Raw genomic sequence first — 11,859 nt, forward strand, 5'->3', positions numbered from 1 at the left:
AAACAAATGGAAAACAAATGTTTAACATGAATTTATTTGAATGAAAATATCATTGCACAAAATGTTGCCAACAATGTCATCACTTCTCCTTTTGGCATGGGAGAAGGGTTTTTAAACAAAGTGATTGTTACTCTGACTTATGAACAACTGTAGGAACGCCCACAGTGACCCAATTGTGATAGATCCCACCGGGGATGACAACTGTCAGTATCTCTTGCATCAGCAGCTTCTGTTTTCCGAACAACCCTTCTGAAGAAAAAGTCGGCGCCAGCCCAGGACTTGTTATCTTCAAGCTTGATTAACACGGGGACCTAAATCCTCCAAAATCAGAATTCCTGACCTCACAAGGTCTTGAACCTTCATCTTCAGCTGAAAGCAGCTATCCACATCATGACCGGGAGCACCCGAATGATACACACAATGTTGTTCAGGCCTATACCACCACCGAGGGTTGACAGGTATGGGCGGCGGGTCTCTGGGCGTAATCAAGTTCCGCTCTAACAGAGAGGGATACAGTTCGGCGTAGGACGTGGGGATTGGATCAAAAATGATCTTCTTCCTCTCATTACTTGTACCAGCTTGATTGTCAATGGGAGGCTGGTAAACCTGCCGCTGAGGACGATGTTGCTGACGCTGATGCTGCTGAGCTGGTCTTCTCTGTTGCTGTTGAGTTTGAGTTGCTGGGATAGTTACAGCAGCAGCCTGACGATACTGTCCTCTGTTTGCACTCCTCCGACGGTGCACAACATTTGTTTCACTTTCTCCCCTTTTGGGTGCCCCAGAGGATGGCTTCTTAGAACCGGAAGAACTTGAAGAGCCAGGATGGCGAACCGGAGCGCGGGTTGCTCTGACATTAACAGTCTCTGCAGCAAGAGGCTGTTCACTGATTCTGATCCCCTTCAATTCATCACCCATGGTATAATCATCGACGAGAATAGTGACAGCAGCATTCTCATGAACGGGTACACCCACTGGTGGAGCACGGTGGACTGGTGGAATCATGGCTTCCAGTCTCTGGGCTAAGGCACGCAGCTCCTCTTGCCCCTGAACGACCCCTTGCATCATTGTCATGAACTGGGCCATGTTTGCCCTCATTTCAGCCAACTCTGTCTGAACCTGGTCCATACTTCTTTGATGATTGAGTCTGGTCGCGATGCGGACGGTGATCAACAATCCTGTCTCAGTCGGGAACCAAAGCGAGGAGTCTTTCCAAACATGTCTGCAATGCAAGGATGTGTATGATATGCATGATGCGGATGCTATTTTATCATGAATGATCCTGAAAAGGATATGCGTATGCGAGTTAACTTTTTTCTTTCATGCATTACTATTTTTTTGGAAAATAAACATGCTATGATGCAAATGATGGAGCCAAGACTGGCAGGAACTGGCATCTGAGGAACCATCTGAAACCCCAAAGTCATCTGAGGAGCTGGCATCTGAACCCATGTCTGGAGAACTGAGTCACCATCTGAGCGAGTACCCTCAAATTCAGCCCAGGGATCCGAAATAAACGGAACCCTCTGATCAATACCAGGGTCAAACCTCCGGCGTCCAGAAATATAACTCGTAGTCACCATCAGTACCAGGAGTCACCAACTGTACCTGTTAAAATGAACCCTTCCCCACTCACGGGTGTAGTCTAGGCCAGGGTAAGGTCAAGAGAAACGCAGGATAAATAACCTTTCGCAGAATATCATCCTGTGCACACCCGATGTATGCACCGATAATATCCCACCAGGGTCTGAACTGCTCGTGATATCAATGTTCCGCTAAGTGGCGTACACCACCCGCTTCCCATGAATCACTCTATTCCTAGGTTTCCTAGATTTCACTCATAGCCTGGGTATTGGGCCTTTTACCTCGAGTAACTCCCACCCCAAACAGAGGAACACAGCCAGATGAACAGACGAATACGAATAAATGCAAACAGTAAATGCAAATATATACAAAGAATGCAATAAAACAGTGCAAAGCAACCAAAGCCCTAACCTAGAGAGCGCTAGGAGAGACTCGCTCGGGGAAGATGGACCAGCATAGGTCAACTTCTCTATCTCCCCAGCAGAGTCGCCAGCTGTCGCATTACGCGAAAAACCGGCGGGAAAAGAAAGAAACAACAGAGCCGCCACCGTGCGTTATTTATCCCAAAAGAGGGAAAGGAAACGCTCGAAGTAAACCTAGGAAAGAACATGGTCTCGCGACCAAAGAGGATGGGTTCGGGAGTCGGTTATGCGAAGGGAAGGTGTTAGGCACCCTACGCATCCGTAGTACTCTACGGGATCCACGCACAAAAGGAAGGAATAAATTGGTTGCTAAAACACTGCTCAAACACACACACACTGGCTGAAGGAGACAAAAGAAACTGACTGAAACTGACTCGGCAGGATGTCGCATCCTGGGCCTACTTAGTCTATCAGGCATAGACATCAGAGTCGAAGTAGTTCGTACTGGGGAAACGACACATGCTCGCTAGGATATCGTATCCTATGCATACGTATCTTCTCGGACGAGAGAAGAATCAGAGCATTCGTAGCTCGGCTGACACGCACACAAACAAACGAGACACAGGCAAACGTGGAGCCTGAATGCCAATCGTTGGACTTACATCAGCATCCGAACCTAAAACACACACAAAGAGGCAAACATGGAGCCCAAATGCCAATCACTGGACTTACATTGACATCCGAACCTAAACACACACAACAGATAGATAGGGAGTCGGGGACTCAGCCTACAACTGTCAAGCACACACAAAAGAAAAGAAAAGGCGCCCGGAGAGATTAGCTCAATCTCCTGCCTACATACTTCATCTGGTATGAAGATCAGGGCGATGTAGTTCCCCTACGCAGGGACAAAGGATCTAGCCTAACCAGATAACAGAGGGAGACACAACACTAGGGAGACTACGACTCGAGCCTAGATGTTGTCATGCAAAGTCAACCCTAAGTTAAGGTTTCTAGCTAAATGGCACACGGGCCAACCTATCCTAGACACGACTTGCACAGGAAGCAAGGGTCTCGATTGCAACTAGGGCAAGAGAAAGGGGAGGTCTCAATCGCAACGAGGGCGAGAGAAAAGAAGAGATCTCAATCACACAGGGGTGAGAGAAAAGAGTTAGTGTTAGTGGTTAGTCAAACTCGGCAAGACATCGCGTCTCGTGCCTACGTATCTCATCTGAATATGAGAATCAGAGTTGCCGTAGTTCGGCAAAACAATTCTAAGCATGGCTCACACAGGGAGTAAGCCACACAGACTTGACTTGCACAGGAAGCAAGTCAAGCACAACCTGCCTTGCACAAGGGCAAGTCTAAACCAAACCTAAAGAGGCAAAGCAAACAGGCAATCACAGGAAGCACACTCTATATGCATACAAGAGGCTCACACAAGGGTTAGGCACTAGGGCCAACTGGAATAGGGTAAGTGTGCTCTTAACCTTGCCATTGAGAGGCTAAGGTGAAGCAGATGAAAGGATGAAGTGAGGATGAGACCTCACAGCTCTTATCCCTGGCCAGGGAGAGCTAATAGACAAATGAGCATGGGTCCAGAAAGTGGGAACCCTTCTATACTCGAAGACTCTGACACTGTACACTTTGTACAAGATCTTGGGTTTGTATCCCAATGCATCCACACACAACAGTGTGAGCAGAGGGATGACACAACAAGAGTAGTGGGGGATAGATTTCATATCCCTACCTTCCACCAATTGCCTTACTTGAAGGACTTTTCCTGCTTGGGACAATTTTAAACACACACAAGCATGGCCTCTTAAGGAGGACTTCAGACAGTTTGCCCGGTCAAATAACAGACCGGGTCTCCAGACTACATGAAGAAGAAGTAATTATACCTTAAAAGCAATTGCTAAATAGCAAAGCAAGCAACTAAAGCAACTAAAGGGTACCTGAGAAAAACCAAACAAATCAGTATGCAATTAAATAGTTAAAAGCAAAGGAATGGGATTCACAAGCAAAACAGATGATCAACTGTGCAAGGCACAGGACTCAAACACAATGAGTCAAACCTACAAAACAAAGGTTAGCATTTAGTAAACAATCAAGCTCAAACAAGTTGAATGATCTTTGAGGCATTGGCGCTTAACCTGAAACAAGAACTCAATTGTAAGCTCAAAAGACCACTAGGACTAGCCTAGGGTCAAGGATGAAAGAAAAAGTCAAAACAGCAAAGAAAAGTCAACCCAATTCATGTTCAAACATTTAAGAAGCTATCTCAATTGGATTCACAATCAAATCATGCATCATTATCATTTCATGAACATTTGAAGTCAAAGTAAGGCAAATGAAAGCACAAAAAAGTCAACAGAATGACTTGCATAAAAAGTCAACCCAAACATTTTCAAAAATCATCAAATAAATCACACTCAATCCTAACATCTAGCATGGTAGGCATGTAAAATTTCATGGCATTTGGATGAGAGGAAGGCAGTCAATTAAAATCAAGAAGTCAAACCAAATTCAAGCATGCACAAAGAAAGTCAACAAACATGGGTCAACTTCAAAAAATCATATCAAATTGAAAACAGATGAGAAATGAATGAGATTAACACCAATGCAAAGCTCAAGATGTCTAGTTATCACATGTGAAATTTCATGGTCATACAATATGGTATAAGAATTTCACAAAGGATTTGGCAACATGTAGCACAAAAAGTCAACCATTGACTAGGCAGGGAAGAAAATTCACAATCAAATGGAAAACAGCACAATTAATTCCAAGAAAATTCATACACAAACTAGACATGTAAGAGATCATTCATGCAAAATTTGGGGTCAATTGGAGGCCAGGAGACATGTGAACAAAAATCAAGAAAATGCACATCATTGGTGTGACACAAATTGTCACACCCTAGTTCAAAAATTCATATCTAGCAAACCACAAATGATAAATGCATAAACTCTACATCAAAACAAAGATGAGTGAGTCTAGTTTCACCACAAAAAATTTCAGAACCAATGGATGCAACATGAGTATTTAACAATTGTTTTGGCAACATGTATCATTTTTTGTCACATAACACAAACCCTAGAGCCAATTAATATCCAATGATCAGGAAAAATATTAAAAATCATGATAAAATTCTAGACATCCAACAGATCACAATGCAAAAAATCCCATAATTTTTGGAGTTGAAATGAATTAAAACTGAATTTTGGAAGTTGAGACATAATTGGAACAAAACATGAACAAAAGCATGGCATGGCCAGTCAACTAAGTTGACCGAGTGGCACTCTTGTAAATACGCGCCTCATTAATCAAAACGCAGAGTTTTGGCAAATGCAATGAAATGTTTTGATTGGCCACTAGCCAATGGAACAGTACAGCCTGCGAAAATTCCAACAACAACAGCCAAATGTATTCATGCTTCTAGGCAGGGTTTCATGTTCATGCGACCTAGGGTTTTGGCTGTAACAAAGTGCATTCATCCTCATGTAATCACCATAAACAACATCAAATAAACAGCACGGCATCATAGCGAACAGCATCATGCAACATTAGGCAACAGGGAAACAAGCATGATTCAAAGGAGACCTGGAAAATGTCCTAGGGTTTAAGCTACAGGGTTTAGCAGCATGGCAACTCATGTAACTAGGGTTTCTAACAGCAATCAACATGCATCTTCATCATTCATCATTCAATCATCAAAACATGAACAATAACATCAACAAATAAGCGTGGCCATGTAACATCATCATTAAGCAACATCAGCCAATAGCAAAACAAACGTCATCATGGGAAAATTCTGGAAATGCTAGGGTTTTAGCTACAGGGTTTATGCAGCAACAATCATGCATTCATCAGTTTCAAACATTCGTGCATCAAACATGAATAACAAAACGCATCCAGCATCACCAACCAAACCAGGCCTATGAAACACTATCATCATATAACATCAGCCAACAACAAAACAAACAACTAATCGAGCAAATTTCCGGGCAGGTTTGAAGTTTATGAACAGGGTATCAACTTCATCATCATCATGAACTCAAAATTAAATCACCCAGAAATCCAAATCAAACATGGCAATACACTCAGTAAACATTGTACATCACAAATCCATTATCCACTTTCATCAAAATGCACAAACAACCAAGATTCGAGCAAAAATAAACATGAACCTCAACTTTCAGATTGACATATCTTCATCAATATCTAACCATTTTCAACAATCTATAGCTTAAAACAATCAGCAGAGAAGGACCTTCATGATACATGGCATGGCTTAATGAATGATGAGATTCGAAATATTACCAAGTTTGAAGAACAATGATGATGCAGTGGCTATTTTGATGTTGCAGGCAAAAACAGATGCAGGTTGTGGTTGATATTGATGTATACTTGAGGAACCTTGGCTCAGAAATGCTTGCAAGCGCTCAAATCTACAAATGCCATTGCTGGTCCATGGAGAAAGCAGAGTAGGAAAGGGCTTTACAGTTGGTATTTGATGGCTGTAGAGCTCACAATGATGTCTAAGTCACGAAATAAGCAAGAAAGCTCGTGATGCTTTGGGAGTTTTGAGTGGAAATGGTGCTCGAGCAAAAATGCAAGAAGGAAGAAGTGAGGAATTCTGTGGTCTGCAGCTATGATTCTAGGGTTGGAATGAGCAGAGAATGACCTTAAATATGTCTGTTTAGGGTCACTTAATTATGTGTTAAACTCAGTTAGCTCAAATGGTCCCATTTGCAAATTGCTAAGTTGAGCATGAGTGGAAAGAGAGGTGTGAATTTGGCACGATTGGGCCTTGAAACCAGGCTGCTACTGACTTTGACAATTGCTGTTTTATGTTGGTTCATGAATTGCTACATTGCCTTGCTTATTTCAAACCATTTTGCCATATTTGCACTTTTGCACCTTGGTCCAAAATGGTGGCGTGATGATGGCATGAACATGAAATTAAGCTCTAGACCAGTTGCAAATGACATATTGAACATTTCCCAATTGGCAAAATGGTGAAAAAAATCAATGAATCAAAAAGTCAAAGTTTGGTCAAACTTGATTTTTAAATGAAATAGGTCAAAAAATGCCATTTTGATTGGCAAGGTTTTGGTGAATGAAATTTATATTTTTGGAAAGAGGAGGAAAAATGTGGTTTGTAGGAAAAAACCCCACCAAATTTGGCCTTATGGTTTGAGAGATATGGCCTTTTGAAGTTCAAGATTTTGTGAAAATGATTTGATCATATCTTGACAACCATACATGGGATTTGAGAGTTCTTGGACTTTTTGAAAATGGGAGAACAAGATCTTCAACTTTCATGTTGGGCAAAAATTCATTTGAAGCTTGTATCATGATGCAAGTTGAGGATCAAGAAGTTTCCATTTTTGGCAGTTAAAATTACAGGTCCAGTTTCTATTTTGGGAAATTTTCTGATTGGCTTCAAATTCTTCAATGATGTTGATTGCCATGATATATGAGGCCTATTAGGACATGAATAAGCTCTCTCAAACCATTTCCATCCATCAAAACCATAAAATCAACCACAGTTGACCAACTTTGACTTTTCTAGGGTTTTGGACTGACTGTGCACTTCTGATGAATTCCAAACCCTAATTCCTTGAGACCTTGACTTCAAATGATGTCCCAAGTTGTGTGAACTCTTGATTATTGACCATGGTGCCCAAATTCCACAAGAATGGCCACCATCCACTGCTTTGACTGATTGTTGACTGTCCTTGACTTTTTAGGTTTTTTGACTGTCTGTGCATGACTGATGACCTCTGAGCCTTCAACCCTTGACTTGAACACTTCAAATGAACCTCCAAGTCATGTGAACTTGTTGGACAAACCCTAGGGCTTTGATTCCTTGAGAAACACCCTTGCTTGATTGGTTGACTGATCTCCTGATCAGTTTGACCTAATTCTTTGCTTGCTTGCTCTTGAGGCAACTGGGGACAATGCAATGATATGCAATGTATCATGATATGCTATGACCTAATATGAAAATGTATGTACAATGATAGGTGCAAATTTGAGGTGCTACACTCAACTCTCATCACCCTCAACGAATCTCTCTCACACTCTCAAACTCAATCAATCATTCTCTATCAAATGCTTCAGAGGGATCCAATCGAAAACTCACCTTCGGTGGCGGTAATGATGAGCTTACAAATGCCTCCCTTTGCTTTCTTTCAGGTTTTCGTGATTTTAACTTTTGGATCCCTTTTTTGTGTTTAGGGTTTTTCTTTGAGATTTTTTTGTTCCCCCCCCACTGATTCACTCTTTCTCTCTATTTATCCTTACGAATTAGGGTTTCAATTGGTGTCTTTGGTATTCAAAAGAGCATCCCTGCAAATCACTTTGGATGTACTCAGAATCGAATTGCCCTGTTTAATGCTAAACCCGAAAATGATATTCTGAGCTCGTGCTTTCTTCTTCATTTTTTTGTCTTAATGCCAATTCGAATATTTTTTTGAAACTCCACAGCTTTGACTAATTAATTTGTGTTTTTTACTGCAGTGAATTTCTTGTAACAGGGAGGTTGTGGATGAGGTTGAGGTTCAAGGTGAGTATTGAAACCGGAAACCGAATTATGTTATCCTCTTCTTGCAAGTTGCAGATTTTATTCTGTCATTTATCAGTTTGCTACAGGTTGGATTATGTTAGCTATATGTCTTGATTGCCATACCGCACTCACCAATTACAGGTGAGAGTGGCATAATTAACCAACTGACTCTTTTTTTTTCATGGTTGATAAAGACAGTTTATATAGGACAACCTTTCCATCAGAACCGGCAGAGAACACCATATTGTGATTAGGGGCTGCTGCCAAAGCCTTCTGCTCGTACTCACTCAATCCTTGGAGATCAGTTGGAATGAAAGCCTCGACTCCTTTCCTACCAATCTTCACCCTTGAAGCAAAAAACGGAAGGTCGGTCAGATCTGACTGTACATATGAGCACTCGTACACATCAGCATCTCCATCAAGTGCAACGAAGAGAGGATTCAACAAATCTAGCTGCTGCATAAAGCCATTGACAAAGTTGCAGACCCTGCACCAGCTTTTGCCTCAACAACTTCAGTTCCAGCATTTTGAATCCTGACAGTCAGCTTCTCAATTTCTTCATCAGTGAAACTCGCCGAGGGTTTTGTCTTTAACAATAGAGGAAGAATGGTAATCCCAGCATGGCCCCCAACAACAGGGACATCTACATCAATCAGCCTCAAGTTCTTTCTCTGAGCAAACAAAGGTGTTTGCCCTCACAACATCAAGTGTGCTAACACCAAAGAGCTTTTTAGGATCATAGACACCTTTTTGTTTCAAAATTTCAGCAGCAATAGGCACAACAGAATTCACCGGATTACTAATAATATGAATAAAAGCCCCAGGGCAATTATCTACAACAGCAGAGACCAAGTCTCTAACTATACCGGCATTGATGTTAAAAAGATCATCACGAGTCATCCCGGATTTCCTAGGAACACCAGCAGGTATAACAACAACATCTACGCCTTTCAAACAATTGGCTAACTCAGCAGCTCCTGTGAAATCCGTAACTTTTGAAGGAGTGTTGCAATGACTAATATCAGCCGCAACTCCCTTAACATTCGCAATATCATAGAGATGCAGGTCGGAAACCAAAGGCGACATCTTGATGAGAAGTGCCAGTGGCTGACCAATCCCTCCGGCAGCATCGAGAAGCGCTACTTTGTAGGATGCCTGTGGCTGCAAGATATGGTTTCGATACATTGTTGTGGAATTTGGAGGAACCCAATTCGGTTTTGTGGATGATGCGGTTAGAGTTTCGGTTATAAGCTGTCGAGTTTCGGTTATAAGCTGGGGGCTAACGGTTTACGGTCTTTGTTACGGAGCTATGGTCGGCATGTTGTAAGGCTTGCATTGGATTAGATTATGTTGGAGGTTTTGGTGCAGAATTATGCAGAATTTTGATGCTTATTATGCAGAATTTTGATGCAGCATTATGCAAAATTTTGGTGCTGAATTGTGCAGAATTTCGATGCTGAATTGTGCAGAATTTTGATGCTGAATTGTGCAGAATTTTGGTGCAGTATCATGCAGAATTTTGGTGTTCATGTGAATGTCTTACTAAAACTTGGTAATTTGAATGGTAGCAATGTTAATTAGAAATGACTTCTATTTGGATGGCTTAGGATTTCTTGGATTTGGATATGTCTTTGGATAATTGTTTTGGAGTTAAATGATTAATTGAATGTATGTATGAAAATGAGTTTGGACATGTTGTAATGGTTGTGCAATGTCATGGTTTATGGAAATATGTATGTTGCAATTTGGTTCATGGTTATGTAATGGCCTAGATATGAATGCATGGTTGAATATGATTTTTGAATGTATGATATTAATGAATGAATGAGAATTTGGTTGAAACTTGATTTGATTTGAATTTGGTTAAATGGTATGGAATTTTGAAATGAATTTGTGATTGTAATTTGAACTTGGTTGAAGTGTTTGTAAAAAATGTAATAAGAAATGGTTGTAACTTGGTTTATGGAAATGAATATTTGGTTATAAAAAATGGATATGGATTTTAGAAATAATCCGAGACTAATCAAAATATCAATTTAAAATCAAAAAATCAACAAAACCAATTAAAATCAAATCAATCTATAATTTGTTAAAAATTACTTTGATATCAACTCTAACATTTATTTGGAAATTAAAATCAATTAGAGTTTGAATCATTAGTAAAACACAATTAAGATTAACTTGAAATTTGGAATTAGACTTGATTTGAAATTAAAATTGAAAATTAAAAAGGTCAAATAATTAAAATCCATTTTATAATCAAAAGCACCATGATAAAAAAGGACTAGACAATGACCAATGTGTAACAAAAATATGGATTTAGGAATGGATGGTTGCCTTTGGTCATGAATGTATGCAAATGAACTTTAGGCCAAGTGCCAAAAAAAATGGAAAAAATTCAGGACCAAAATCGGGGTATGACAATAGGCTACAACGAAGGGTCATCGAGGGACAAAGTCATATATTCGAAGGCAACGTTCGAGGGACAAAATCATATATTCGAAGGTAACGTTCGAGGGACTATGATTTATCTTGTAGGGACATTGACCTTTTGATCGAAGGGACTATGACTTATCTGTTTAGGAATGATGATGATTTAATCGAAAGGGTCTTTGCTAAGGGTATCCCCACATTCGCGGGACATGACCGTAATATCGTAAGGCAACAAAGAGAGGATTACCCTAGAGGTGTAAGTGTGGAAATGATTGGATTCAGATATATTATCTTGAATTAATTTATCTAAGTTCGGTTATTTATCTTTCCATGCAATCCTATTAGCATACATCTAGACAGTTATATTCACAGTATGGAAAAATTAAAGTGCGAAAAAATAAGACTACGCTATTACATGACTTCGGGATGGGGGATACATAATTTAAAAGGGGATATAAAATATCTAAATCTTAATTAACGAGTACACAATTAAAAGGGCATACAAAATAATAAAACCTAATTAAACTAAAAAGAAAGAAATAAAAAAAATCCTAATTAAATCTATTACATAGAAAGTTCATGACAAATGAAATAAATAAACTAAATTTAAGAATGAATTTTATTATTCAAAATAGCCCATTTTAATTAATTAAGTGATATATGAAAATTTAATTACCCTAGAGGTGTAAGTGTGGAAATAATTGGATTCGGATATATTATCTTGAATTAATTTATCTAAGTTCGGTTATTTATCTTTCCATGCAATCCTATTAGCATACATCTAGACAGTTATATTCACAGTATGGAAAAATTAAAGTGCGAAAAATAAGACTACGCTATTACATGGCTTCGGGATGGGGTACATAATTTAAAAGGGGATATAAAATATCTAAATCTTAATTAACGAGTAC

At 39.9% G+C, this 11,859-nt stretch overlaps 1 pseudogene; it reads right to left on the reverse strand.

Moving 5' to 3' along the window:
- Nucleotides 1–8,671: 8,671 nt before the first annotated feature.
- Nucleotides 8,672–10,028, reverse strand: LOC127100582 (malate dehydrogenase, chloroplastic-like; annotated as a pseudogene).
- Nucleotides 10,029–11,859: the final 1,831 nt, after the last annotated feature.

The sequence above is a fragment of the Lathyrus oleraceus genome, chromosome 1 (genome assembly GCF_024323335.1).
Source record: "Lathyrus oleraceus cultivar Zhongwan6 chromosome 1, CAAS_Psat_ZW6_1.0, whole genome shotgun sequence".
NCBI lineage: Eukaryota > Viridiplantae > Streptophyta > Magnoliopsida > Fabales > Fabaceae > Lathyrus > Lathyrus oleraceus.